This window comes from Salmo salar, chromosome 06, assembly GCF_965601325.2.
Source record: "Salmo salar chromosome 06, fSalSal1, whole genome shotgun sequence".
In the NCBI taxonomy this organism is placed as follows: Eukaryota; Metazoa; Chordata; class Actinopteri; order Salmoniformes; family Salmonidae; genus Salmo; species Salmo salar.
Window position 1 is genome coordinate 62,865,318 of NC_138296.1, and position 14,898 is coordinate 62,880,215.

Here is a 14,898-nt window from a genome sequence, read left to right on the forward strand (position 1 = left end):
TTGTGGGTAAAAAAAAAATAGTAACGTTAAAACCTATTACATCACACATTTAGTAATGACTGAATGCATTTGAACGCAGAGTAAAACTTGTGTATGACTTAATCAAATTATTTTAGCGATAGGAGTGGGGAAAAAAGGTGCTTGTGCATACTACGATTGAAGCCAGATCTAGTCAGTGTTTTCTAAAGCTAGCCAGCTTCAGTTAGCTTCACATTCCAGCTCAGGCTTCATCCGTGCTACAACGGTGGCTATTACTCAGCCGCCTGCCGCTAACTCTAGCAGGCTTGTAACTGCGTGTGCATGTCGCATGTGGCTAGTCGAACGCTGAACTCTTCATTGAGACAATGCTGAAACATCAATCCGTGGGCGAGTCAGTTCGTACTATACCCATTGTCAACACGGTCTTCATCTGTGAGTGATGTTTTCTTCCATTTTTTTTCTTCTCTCTGCTCCTTCATTAGCTGCAGATGTGGTCATTTCTTAATGGCTAGTTAAGAGAACTCTCAGAGAACATTCTCTTTAATTGGCCCTCAGTAGCCCCGCTGATCCTTCAGCTCATTCAGTGATAACTAAACCCCTACCTACTTCACCTTGCTGCTTAAATGGCTGCTCAAGTGTGGAGCGTAGCCTCAATATTTTGTTCAGTTTATCGGAAAAATAAGTAAGGCGATGTGATCGCCCACTGCAGCTGATAATAGATCACCATTATCTCTGAGTGATGGCTCATCTTGGCTCATGAACTAACCACTACCTGTGGTTAGTTCATTATTAAATCTGGATGTAAATCGCTCTCCATCCAGTGTTTGTCAATATAGAGAGTCATCTATCCACCATCTAAAGAACCCTCAAACGACAGTCATTGATATTCAGATGCATTTTGATGCATTTTGACACAACACTTTGATGCCTGGGGAAACCTTGAAGGGCTGTTCTGAGTGCTGTTATAGAGCCCCACAGTGGAGTTTTCATAATACCCATAAAACCTAGTGGTCAAAGAGTGAAAAGGTTTCAATCGTTTTCGCACCATTCATTTTTTCCCGTAGGTTGATTTAAGAAACACTTAAAATAAGGTCTGTGTGTTGTGTAGGGTTACCCTGGTGTGATGTTTTGATAACCACTTAAATCTCTCTAGGACAAGGTGACTTTTATCAATATATTTGGCTCTATTTACTCTGTTTCGAAAATGCTAATTCGCATCAAAGGAGACATCATGCAAAACCACAAATCCCTGCAAGCTCCTGCATATCATCTCTAGCTTATACCTTTGCTAACCGGTATTTTATTTTAAATAATTTAAAACTTGCACAAGACATTTCACATCATTGTCCATTGAAATAAATTGAGCCAATTTATTCCTTACTAGATTTAGCTAACATTAGATAGTTAATCCAGAGATTCTTACCTTTGCCTCGATTCATCAGTTTCGTCCAGATCATCATGGAATTTATAGTTCTTTAAGATAGCAACATTAGCAGCTAATTAGCAATACATTTTTTGGGGGGGTAAATACAGGTGAATATATTGACAAAAGTCACCTTGTCCTAGAGAGATTTGCATGGTCATCAAAACGTCACGCCAGGGTAAGCCTACACGAAACACAGCTCTATTTTTAAGTCTTTCTAAAATCGCATATGGGAAAAATGAATGGTGGAAAAATTATTTGTAACCATTTCCATGTTTACCGCTATGTTTTATGGGTATTATAACTCACACTGTAGTACTCTGTTAATAAAGGGAGCTAGTCAAGACTCGTGCCAGTTTCAACTCATCTGTAGTTAACATTAAATACAGCGTTGTGTTGATACACCCAACAGCATGCATGATATTAATAATACACTTTTACCTTTGGATATTGTCTTGTATATGAAGGATGTTTTGGTTGATTTCAAATTTAATCTACAAGTTATTAATATGTTGGATTCATGTCTCCATCTGAACCAAAAATCGAAGTTGAAGAATAGGACTAAATCAAATAAAACTTTATTTTAAGTGCATTTAAAGTTTTGTTTGATTTAGAGCTATTCTTTAACTTCGATTTTTGGTTTCAGATGGAGACGTGAAACCAACACACAAATCATTCATTTGTAGACAAACTGGATATATAATTATGAACGCAACACGTTAAGCAACTAATATCAACATTTGAAGGAGATAGTATATACAATGCATTCGGAAAGTATTTACACCCTTTTTTTCACATTTTGTTAAGTTACAGCCTTATTCTAAAATATATTCAATTAAATGTTTTCCTCATCATTCTACACACAATACCCCATAATGAGTGAAAACAGGTTTTTAGAAATTTTAGCAAATTCATTAAAAATAAAAAACATAAAAAACGTATTTACATAAGTATTCAGACCCTTCGCTATGAGACTCAAAATTAAACTCAGTTGCATCCTATTTCAATTGATCATCCTTGAGATGTTTCTATAACTTGATTGGAGTCCACCTGTGGTAAATTCAGTTGATTGGACATGATTTGGAAAGGCACACACCTGTCTATATAAGGTTGACAGTGCATGTCCGAGCAAAAACCAAGCCATGAGGTCGAAGGAATTGTCCGTAGAGCTCCGAGACAGGATTGTCTGTAGCATTGAAGGAACCCAAGAACACAGTGGCCTCCATCATTCTTAAATGGAATAAGTTTGGAACCAGCAAGACTCTTCCTAGAGCTGGCTGCCCAGCCTAACTGAGCAATTGGGGGAGAAGGGCCTTGGTCAGGGAAATGTCCAAGAACCCCATGGTCACTCTGACAAAGCTCCAGAGTTCCTCTGTTGAGATGAGAGAACCTTCCAGAAGGACAACCATCTCTGCAGGACTCCACCAATCAGGCCAGACGGAAGAGTGGCCAGACAGAAGAGTGGCCAGACGGAAGCCACTCCTCCATAAAAGGCACATGCGCTTGGAGTTTGCAAAAAATAACCTAAAGGACTCTCAGACTATGAGAAACAAGATTCTCTGGTCTGATGAAACCAAGATTGAAGTCTTTGGCCTGAATGCCAAGCGTCACGTCTGGAGGAAACCTGGCACCATCCCTATGGTGAAGCATGGTGGTGGCAGCATCATCCTGTAGGGATGTTTTTCAGTGGCAGGGACTGGGAGAATAGTCAGGATTGAGGGAAAGATGAACAGAGAAAAGTACAGAGAGATCCTTGATGAGCTCTCAGAACCTCAGACTGGGGCTAAGGTTCACCTTCCAACGGGCCAACAACCCTAAGCACACAACCAAGGCAACGCAGGAGTAGCTTCAGAAACAAGTCTCTGAACATCCTTGAGTGGCCCAGCCAGAGCCCGGACTTGAACCCGATCTAACATCTCTGGAGAGACCTGAAAATAGCTGTGCAGCTACACTCCCCATCCAACCTGACAGAGCTTGAGAGGATCTGCAGAGAAGAATGGGAGAAACTTCCCGAATATAAGTGTGCCAAGCTTGTAGCGTTATACCCAAGAAGACTTGAGGCTGTAATCACTGCCAAAGGTTCTTCACCAAAGTACTGAGTAAAGGATCTGGATACTTATGTAAATGTGATATTTCAGTTTTGTTTTTTAAATACATTTTCAATCATTTTTACTTTGTCATTATGGTATGTTGTGTGTAGATTGATGAGGAAAAAAATAAACATTTAATCAATTTTAGAATAAGGCCGTAAAGTAACAAAATGTGGAAAAGTTTAATGGTCTGAATACCTTCCAAATGCACTGTATACTGTATATTATGAATAACATATATATTAAAGTCAATATCCAAAGGTTAAAGTTTATTATTAATATTGTGAATTTGGTATCGTAGTTATAAGACTAATGTTAACTACTTCTAAACTTCCAAAGATCCAATCAAGCATGGATGAATGATAGTACACCTAGCTTCACATTGAAATGATGTCCTTTAGTCAAATCGCTCTGGATAAGAGCGTCTGCTAAATGACTAAAATGTAAATGTAAAATGTAAATCAGATGTCAATGTAGCCTACATAAACCCAACCTCACTCTGAATTTACCGTCACATACAAGCTTAGAGGAATTATTTACAACTATACAATGTTATTCAGGTAGTCTACAGAAATAAGTATGGAAGCTGATTAACATCTAAATGTGTTGACATGATAGCTCAGCTGAATCAAACACAGCTTGTTTCCAAAGCTAAGCAGTGTACATAGAGGTTGGCCTCTGACTGGTAGACTTGTTTTCACTGAAGTGCATTACCCCTCACCTACCAGTAGGAGTCACTATTCAGGCAGAAAATCACTTCACATTTTTTTTCAATATACCTCTTTATTTAGGTTCATGGCATGATGTTGAAACAATGACGTTGATTCAGAAATAACATTTTACTTACATTGAAACTAGGTCAAATAAAATATGTCTAATCAGATATGAAATTCGACATAACGTCAACCACCCAACATATATTGATGATAAGATAAAACATTTTTTGGGGGGTTTCTACGTGGATTTCTTTCACAAAATTTCACCATATGTACATAGTTCTGATCATTCTGATGAAATTAGATTGATGTAACAACCTGTTAGTCAGGTTAAGTCAATGTATTTAAATTGAAGTTTTACCCTAATTTCAGTCTTTACTGCGCTAGTTGAAATTAGATGAAAACACTACTGGTTGATGACTTTTTTCAACTCCAATGTACAGTATTCACCCGTTGATTCCCCAGTGGTTAGAAACGTTAAAGAGAGTATCATATGAGCTTAAGATACTTCCACATTCCTCTTCAGTGTGACATACAGTACAACATGCTATATCTGAGATTATAAACTGGGTGGTTAGAGCCCTGAATGCTGATTGTCTGACAGCTGTGGTATATCAGACCGTATACCACGGGTATGACAAAACATTGATTTTTACTGCTCTAATTACATTGACGACCAGTTTATAATAGCAATAAGGCACCTCGGGGGTTTGTGATATATGGCCAATATACCATGGCTATGAGCTGTTTCCTTGGCACTCCACGATGCGTCGTGCGTAAGAACAGCCCATAGCCGTGGTATATTGGCCATATACCACATGCCTTATTGCATAAATATACTGTAGATAAAGGATACAAACTCTAGATTTTTAATGCCTGACACATTTTAAGACAAGGGCTAACCTGAAACAGTGCCTACGCATAGCTCTGTAGCAGACAGCCTGTGGATAATATCAATAATGAATACCATCAAAGATTAAACAGAATTTTAAATCACACTAGGCACTGGAGGAAATAAATGACTCCTCAGACAAGACTCAAAGAATTCCCCTTTATTAGTCTTAGGTTTTAAGGATTTCTTTACATTGCACATTTTTGACAGTTGGAAGGATACAACCACTGAAGCATTGATGGACAATAGAAGATACCTTTATCAAACTGCTGTACTAGGAGTACACAAGATAAAGTCTGAAAGATAATTAATTCAAAATGGCTTCATCTTTAACACTCAGTAGATTTGACCTACTTTCTATAGCTATCTAAATTGTTGATTGTGATTTACCTACTAACTTCACCCTCCTCATAAAGATAGTGATACTGTACTGCCTAGCTTGCCCCTTAGACATCAACAAAGTATGATTTTTTTAATGCAGCGTACCTTCTTCCCCAACCATGTCAACAGATGTCCTGAGCGGATGTGAAGAAGTTGTGAAAACGTTGAGGTGGTTCGGAGACAAGAAGACTTGGCACAATTACTGTTTAACCATGTAACAAATGGTTATGGACGGTCATGAAAATCAACTGTTTAATTATTTTATTGGTGTGTGTGGAACGAACAGCTGACTGAAGACGGGACGGCCGGGCATTTGTGCGTTTGAGTCCGTTTCTACTGTAACATGGAATCTACAACGTGATGAAACTTTATTGTCTCCTTACTGAAACAAGCAGTGATGTAGCAAGCGACTCTTCAGTAGCCTAGGACAACGCAGCTCAATAAGCAAAGATAAACCACAGTCCATTATTACTTTAAACATGAAGGTCAGTCAATCCAAACATTTCAAGAACTTTGAAAGTCTCTTTAAGTGCAGTCGTAAAAACCATTTCTACATTGTAGAATTATAGTGAAGACATCAAAACTATGAAATAACACATATGGAATCATGTAGTAACCAAAAAAGTGTTAAACTAATCATTTGGACATAGATGGACATAGATGGCGCCGTAGAACATGACTGAAGTTTTACATTCTCCCAACCAATTGTGCTATTTTGTTAGTTTTTTTGCATTTTGTGTAACTTATTTTTTAACCTCTTACATCTAGACGTTCCCCGGAACACCTGCTCCAATATCCAATGATAGGCGTGGCGCGAATGACAAATTCCTCAAAAATACAAAAACTTCAATTTTTCAAACATATGACTATTTCACAGCATTTTAAAGACAAGACTCTCCTTTACCTAACCACACTGTCCAATTTCAAAAAGGCTTTACAGCGAAAGCAAAACATTAGATTATGTCAGCAGAGTACCAAGCCAGAAATAATCAGACACCCATTTTTCAAGCTAGCATATAATGTCACAAAAACCCAGAAGACAGCTAAATGCAGCACTAACCTTTGATGATCTTCATCAGATGACACACCTAGGACATTATGTTATACAATACATGCATGTTTTGTTCAATCAAGTTCATATTTATATCAAAAAACAGCTTTTTACATTAGCATGTGACGTTCAGAACTAGCATACCCCCCGCAAACTTCCGGAGGAATTTGCTAACAATTTACTAAATTACTCACGATAAACGTTCACAAAAAGCATAACAATTATTTTAAGAATTATAGATACAGAACTCCTCTATGCACTCGATATGTCCGATTTTAAAATAGCTTTTTGGTGAAAGCACATTTTGCAATATTCTAAGTACATAGCCCGGCATCACAGGGCTAGCTATTTAGACACCCGGCAAGTTTAGCACTCACCAATATCAGATTTACTATTATAAAAGTTTGATTACCTTTTGTTGTCTTCGTCAGAATGCACTCCCAGGACTGCTACTTCAATAACAAATGTTGGTTTGGTCCAAAATAATCCATCGTTATATCCAAATTGCGGCGTTTTGTTCGTGCGTTCCAGACACTATCTGAAAGGGTAAATAAGGGTCGTGCGCATGGCGCAATTCGTGACAAAAAAAATCTAAATATTCCATTACCGTACTTCAAAGCATGTCAACCGCTGTTTAAAATCCATTTTTATGCCATTTTTCTCGTAAAAAAGCGATAATATTCCGACCGGGAATGTCCATTTAGCTAAACAGAGGAAAGTAAACAAAGCTTTCGGTCGACGCGGGCACGAGCCTGAGTCTCACAGTACTGTAACCAGCCACTACCCAAACGCGGTACTTTTTTTCAGCCAGAGCCTGCAAAGCCGCGATTCAGCTTTTTACCGCCTTCTGAGACCCTATGGCAGCCGTAGGAAGTGTCACGGGACAGCTAAGATCCTCACTATTCAATAAACAGAGACAAGAAGAACGACACCGTTTCAGACAGGCCACTTCCTGCATGAAATCTTCTCAGGTTTTTGCCTGCCATATGAGTTCTGTTATACTCACAGACACCATTCAAACAGTTTTAGAAACTTTGGAGTGTTTTCTATCCAAAGCCAATAATTATATGCATATTCTCGTTACTGGGCAGGAGTAGTAACCAGATTAAATTGGGTACGTTTTTTATCCAGCCGTGAAAATACTGCCCCCTAGCCATAACAGGTTAACGTATTGTGTACATAATGTTGCTGCTACTGTCTCTTATGACCGAAAATAACTTCTGGACATCAGAACAGCGATTACTCACTGCGGACTGGAAGAAACGTTTTCCTTTAACGAGTCCGACGAGAAGGATATCCTGCTTTCATTGGAACAGGCCCAGATCCCCATCTTTTGCGTGAAGAAAAGACACAGGAAAAGGGGCCGCAGATCGGGCAGCCTTCCATAGGTGAGCGAGTAAACTCCCACTGCCATCTGTTTTTCTGTCTAACGTGCAATCATTGGAAAATAAAATTGATGACCTGCGATTAAGATTATCCTACCAATGGGACATTAAAAACTGTAACATCTTATGTTTCCCCGAGACGTGGCTGAACAACGATATGGACAATATAAAGCTAGCAGGATTTTCCATGCACCGGCAGAACAGAGACGCTACCTCTGGTAAGACGAGGGGTGGGGGTGTGTGTCTATTTGTCAATAACAGCTGGTGTGCGATGTCTAATATAAAGAAGTCTCGAGGTATTGCTCGCCTGAGGTAGAGTACCTTATGATAAGTTGTAGACCACACTATCTAACAAGAGAGTTCTCATCTATATTATTTGTAGCCATCTATTTACCACCACAGAAAGAAGCTGGTGCTAAGACCGCTCCCAACCAACTCTATAAGGCCATAAGCAAAGAAGAAAATGCTTATCCAGAAGCGGCGCTCCTAGTGGCCGGGGACTTTAATGCAGGCAAACTTAAATCAGTTTTACAACATTTTTACCAGCATGTCACATGTGCAACCAGAGAAGAAAAATCCTAGACCACCTTTACTCCACACACAGAGATGCATACAAAGCTCTCCCCCGCCCCTCCATTTGGCAAATCTGACCATAATTCTATCCTCCTGATTCCTGCTTACAAGCAAAAACTAAAGCAGGAAGTACCAGTGACTCGCTCAATACAGAAGTGGTCAGATGACACGGATGCTACACCACAGGACTGCTTTGCTAGCACAGACTGGAATATGTTCTGGGATTCATCCACTGGCATTGAGGAGTACACCACCTCAGTCATCGTCTTCATCAATAAGTGCATCACCGACGCTGTCCCCACAGTGACTGTACGTACATGTCTAAACCAGAAGCCATGGATTACAGGCAACATCTGCATCGAGCTAGAGCTGCCGCTTTCAAGGATCGGGAGACTAATCCAGACGCTTATAAGAAATGCCATCAGATGAACCATCAAACAAGCAAAGCGTCAATACAGGATTAAGATTGAATCCTACTACACCGGCTCTGACGCTTGTCGGATGTGGCAGGGCTTGAAAACTATTACGGACTACAAAGGAAAACCTAGAAGCAAGCTGCCCAATGAGGCGAGCCTACCAGACGAGCTAAATGCCTTTTATGCTCGCTTTGAGGCAAGAAACACTGAAGCACGCACGAGAGCACCAGCTGTTCTGGATGACTGTGTGATAACGCTCTTGGTAGCTGATGTGAACAGAACCTTTAAACAGGTCAACATTCACAAAGCTGCTGGGCCAGACAAATTACCAGGACGTGTACTCAAAGCATGCGAGGATCAACTGGCAAGTGTCTTCACTGACATTTTCAACCTCTCCCTGACCGAGTCTGTAATACCTACATGTTTCAAGCAGACCACCATAGTCCCTGTGCCCAAGGAAGCGAAGGTAACCTGCCTAAATGATTACCGCCTCGTGGCACTCACATCGGTAGCCATGAAGTGCTTTGAAAGGCTGGTCATGGCTCACGTCAACAGCATCCTCCCAGCCACCCCAGACCCACTCTAATTCGCATACCGCCCCAACAGATCCACAGATGACGCAATCTCAATCACACTCCACACTGCCCTTTCTCACCTGGACAAAAGGAACACCTACATGAGAATGCTGTTCATTGACTACAGCTCAGCATTCAACACCATAATGCCCACGAAGCTCATCACTAAGCTAAGGACTCTGGGACTAAACACCTCCCTCTGAAACTGGATCCTGGACTTCCTGATGGGCCGACCCCAGGTAGTAAGAGTATGCAACAAAACGTCTGCCACGCTGATCCTTAACACTGGGGCCCCTCAGGGCTGTGTACTTAGTCCCCTCATGTAGTCCCTTTTCACCCACGACTGCATGGTCAGACATGACTCCAACACCATTATTTGATGACAACACAACAGTTGTAGGCCTGATCACCAACAACGATGAGACGGCCTATAGGGAGGAGGTCGGAGAACTGGCAGTGTGGTGCCAGGACAACAACCTCTCCCTCAGTGTGAACAAGACAAAGGAGCTGATTGTGGACTACAGGAAAAGGTGAGCCAAGCACGCCCCCATTAACTTTGACGGGGCTGTAGTGGAGCGGGTTGAGAGTTTCAAGTTCCTTGGTGTCCACATCACCAACAAACTATTATGGTCCAAACATACCAAGACAGTCTTGAAGATGTCACGACAAAACCTTTTCCCCCTTAGGAGACTGAAAAGATTTTTCATGGGTCCTCAGATCCTCAAAAGGTTCTACAGCTGCACCATCGAGAGCATCCTGACCGGTTGCATCACCGCCTGGTATGGCAACTGCTCGGCATCTGAACATAAGGCGCTACAGAGGGTAGTGCGTACGGCCCAGTACATCACTGGGGCCAAGCTTCCTGCCATCCAGGAACTATATAATAGGCAGTGTCAGAGGAAAACCCATAAAATTGTCAGAGACTCCAGTCACCCTAGTTATAGACTGTTCTCTCTGCTACCACACGGTGCTCCGGTACCGCTTGCCAAGTCTAGGACCGAAAGGCTCCTAAACAGCTTCTACCCCCAAGCCATAAGACTGCTGAACAATGAATAAAATCGCCACCGGACAATTTACATTGACCCCCCCTCCCCCCTTTGTACACTGCTGCTACTCGCTGTTTATTATCTATGCATAGTCACTTCATCCCCACCTACATGTACAAATTACCTCAACTGACCTGTACCCCCGCACAATGACTCAGTACCCCCTGTAGATAGCGTCATTATTCTTACTCTTATTGTGTTACTTTTTATTATTACTTTTTATTTTAGTCTACTTGGTAAATATTTTCTTAACTCTTCTTAAACTGCACTGTTGGTTAAGGGCTTGTAAGTAAGCATTTCACGGTAAAGTCTGCACTTGTTGTATTTGGCGCATTTGACAAATAAAGACTGATTTGATTTTTATTTTATTTTATTTTATATTTGAGATTCTTGCCTTGATTCTTGCCTTGATGACAGCCTTGCAAACTCTTGGTATTCTCTCAACCAGCTACATGAGGAATGATTTTCCAACAGTCTTGAAGGAGTTCCCACATAGGCTGAGCACCTGTTGGTTGCTTTTCCTTCACTCTGCGGTCCAACTCATCCCAAACCATCTCAATTTGCTTGAGGTCAGGTGGTTGTGGAGGCCAAGTCATCTGATGCACCACTCCATCACTCTCCTTGGGCAAATAGCCCTTACACAGTCTGGACCATGAAGGCCTGATTCATGCAGTCTCCTCTGAACAGTTAATGTTGAGATGTGTTTGTTACTTGAACTCTGTGAAGCATTTATTTGGCTGCAATCTGAGGTGCAGTTAACTCGAACTAACTTATCCTCTGCAGCAGAGGTAACCCTGGGTCTTCCTTTCCTGTGGTGGTCCTCATGAGAGTCAGTTTCATCACAGCGCTTCATGGTTTTTGCGACTGCACTTGAAGAACCGTTCAAAGTTCTTAAACTTTCCGGATTGACTGACCTTCATGTCTTAAAGTAATGATGGACTGACATTTCTCTCTGCTTATTTGAGCTGTTCTTGCTATAATATGGACTTCGTCTTTTACCAAATAGAGCATTACGAAGTAAAGAAATTCCACAAATTAACGTTTAACAAGCCACACCTGTTAATTTAAATTATTTCCCAGATGACTACCTCATGAAGCTGGTTGAGGGAATGCAAAGCTGTCATCAAGACAAAGGATGGCTACTTTGAAGATTCCGATATCTCTAGCTTAAAGATGCACTGTGCAGAAATTGCTCCACAATTTCCTGGTTGCTAAAATGGTAATAGTTTGCTTGCTTTCAGTTTATGTGACCATTCAAGCAAGTACAGTGTAGAGAATCATTGTACCATCTAAATCGCTGTGAAATATATTTTCGATAACTAAGAATATTGTATTTTCGTCTGTTTGAAGCTAGTGTGTAAAACTAAAAGAAAAAGCATGTGAAGAATGTGAAGCATAGAAATACCACACATAGAACAGATCTACCACGTCTTAGACTTGCTTTCAATGAGAATGACATCTATAACTCACATTTCTATGTGAATTTGGTCGGTTCACCTAAAAAGTTACATATTGCAGCTTGAAACTGACTGATTTTGATGGAGATTTTTTAATAACGTAACTTATATTGACACGGGTGCTTTTACGGATTGTAATTAAAAATCCCTTGTTACATTGAATAACTTTCGAATTCAGAGTTGGTGACAAACGGTGAGAGGATAACCTTTAAGTCTCTGCCAAATGATCACCACAGTCTCCGGAGGCTGTCTGACTCTGAATCTCCTCTGCAGCATCTCTTCTCCTCCCTATGGATCCGGGCTGGTTTAATCAATAACAGTTTTATCATAACATGAGAGCCTGCTCTATCATACACTCAATCACCATCAGTCCTTATAGTTTACAGAATGACATCCATATTGACTCATATTTGCTGTACTATTTGTTTGTCAATAGATCTTTCACACCTTGTTGCAATGTTTTACAGAGCATGTATTTGTGTTTGCTTACCTCTCTGTTTGTGTTGAACATACTTTTCTGTGTCTTTGTTTGGTTTCTCCCAAACTCACACTGAGTTTCATGGGGTTGTGGACTTGTGGTAGAATAGTCCCTGGGTTGTATTGACACATAAGAAACTGCTGTAACTGATTGAATGCCAGTTTGAAGGAAACAAATGAAATGCTGCTCATAATTTGAAAACCCCCTGCACCATTGGTTACATTAAAATGTAACCACTGCTCTACAAAGGTGTGTTTCTCATCAGTGTTGGTATGACAATGGAACATCTCCCCTGATGACGACATGACAACCAAACAGGCCAACTGGTGGACACAATGTTGCCATGCAAACAGACTCTCTGCCCAGGGACGCAACTTTGGTTTTAGAAGTGGGGGGGGGAAATCAGTATTATCATTTTTTTTTCTCAGTCTGATAAACACTCCAAACAGCCTACTCAACCGCTCGGAGGCGTCGGCATGGTCCTAAAGCACACCATTGCCGCGTTTTGTATCACAGTCCAATAATAAAACTGGGGGGGGACAAAATTGCAATTTCAGAATGTGGGGGGCACATGTCCCTAGCCCCCCCCCATCCGTCTGTCAGTCCCCAGTGAAAGTTGAGCCCCTGTCTCTACCTATACCTATCTCTACATCCTCTGTTCTGATCAATGTTTAGATGGTTATTTTTAACCTCGTTGTGAGTGGGGTGATGACACTTCATCCACAGAGTCGTGACACTCTTGAGAGGCTGTTGGCGGACAAACAGAGGCGAACAGAAGGCCACTTCTGCTCTGTGCCTGCTCTCCGCTCGGTGGAGATGTGATGTGGGCTGCAGATGTAGGTCTGTGAGGTCTTGTGGACTGTGACAACAAGCTGACGTCTCACCACACAACATATCAGGGGTGAGGCTATTCCATGAGGCCATTTGGCACCCACTCCCATTTACAAGAATAAACATCTTTAATTTTTATTCTCAAACACTATAGTTGCCCCAGTAAATGCAACAGACGATGCACAATTAGCCTTAGCCACTGGTCAGGTGTTGTGGCTTATTGTGGGAGCATGTGGAATTATTGACGGATTATGTATCAATGAATGCATCAGCTCAATGTGGTGGACAACGTCCCTGATAAATGAAGCAGGATATTTGTCTCTGGAGTCCTGTGGAGCTAGTTAGTTGTCTGCTGATTGAGCCCTGGATTAATGGAAGGTGTTTTAGCTCCCAGTCTCTCAGCCTATGGCTAATGGTTTTTCATCTGTAGCAAATAAAATAAATATGTCATCAGACTGGTTTTGAATGGGTCATAGACTTTGAGAGGCTATGGGGAATGGGGATGGGAAATTCACATCTTGCTTCAGAGCTGGATATACATGGCTTCAGAAAGTATTAACACCCTTTACTTTTTATAGATTTGGTGTTACAGCCAGACACCATTTAAATAGATTCAATTGACATTTTTTGGTCACTGGCCTACACACAATACCCCATAATGTCAAAGTGGAATTGTGTTATCTTTTATTTTATTATTTTTATTCAATATGTATTCAACCCTTTTGTTATGGCAAGCCTAAATAAGTTCAGGAGTAAACATTTGCTTAACAAGTCACACAATAAGTTGCATGGACTCAGCCTGTATGCAATAATAGTGCAACATTATTTTTGAATGACTACCTCATCTCTGCACCCCACATATACAATTATCTGTAAGGTCCCTCAGTCGAGCAGTGAATTTCAAACAGCTTCAACCACAAAAACCAGGGAGGTTTTCCATTGCCTCGCAAAGAAGGGCAGCTATTGGTAGAATATTTTTATTTATTTCACCTTTATTTAACCAGGTAGGCCAGTTGAGAACAAGTTCTCATTTACAACTGTGACCTGGCCAAGATAAAGCGAAGCAGTTTGACAAAAACAACACAGAGTTACACATGGGATAAACAAATGTACAGTCAATAACACAATATAAAATCTGTATACAGTGTGTGCAAATGAAGTAAGGAGGTAAGGCAATAAGTAGGCCAAAGTGGCGAAATAATTACAATTTAGCAATTAACACTGAAGTAATAGATGTGCAGATGAGAATCTGAAAGTAGAAATACTGGTATGCAAAAGAGCAGAAAAAAAACTAAAACAAATATGGGGATGAGGTAGGTAGTTGGTTGGATCGGCTATTTACAGATGGGCTGTGTACAGCTGCAGCGATCGGTAAGCTGCTCTGACAGCCAATACCTGAAGTTAGTGAGGGAGATATAAGTCTCCAACTTCAGTGATTTTTGCAATTCGTTCCAGTCATTGGCAGCAGAGAACTGGAAGGAAAGGCGGCCAAAGCAGGTGTTGGCTTTGGGGATGACCAGTGAAATATGCCTGCTGGAGCGCGTGCTACGGGTGGGTGTTGCTATGGTGACCATTGAGCTGAGATAAGGCGGAGCTTTACCTAGC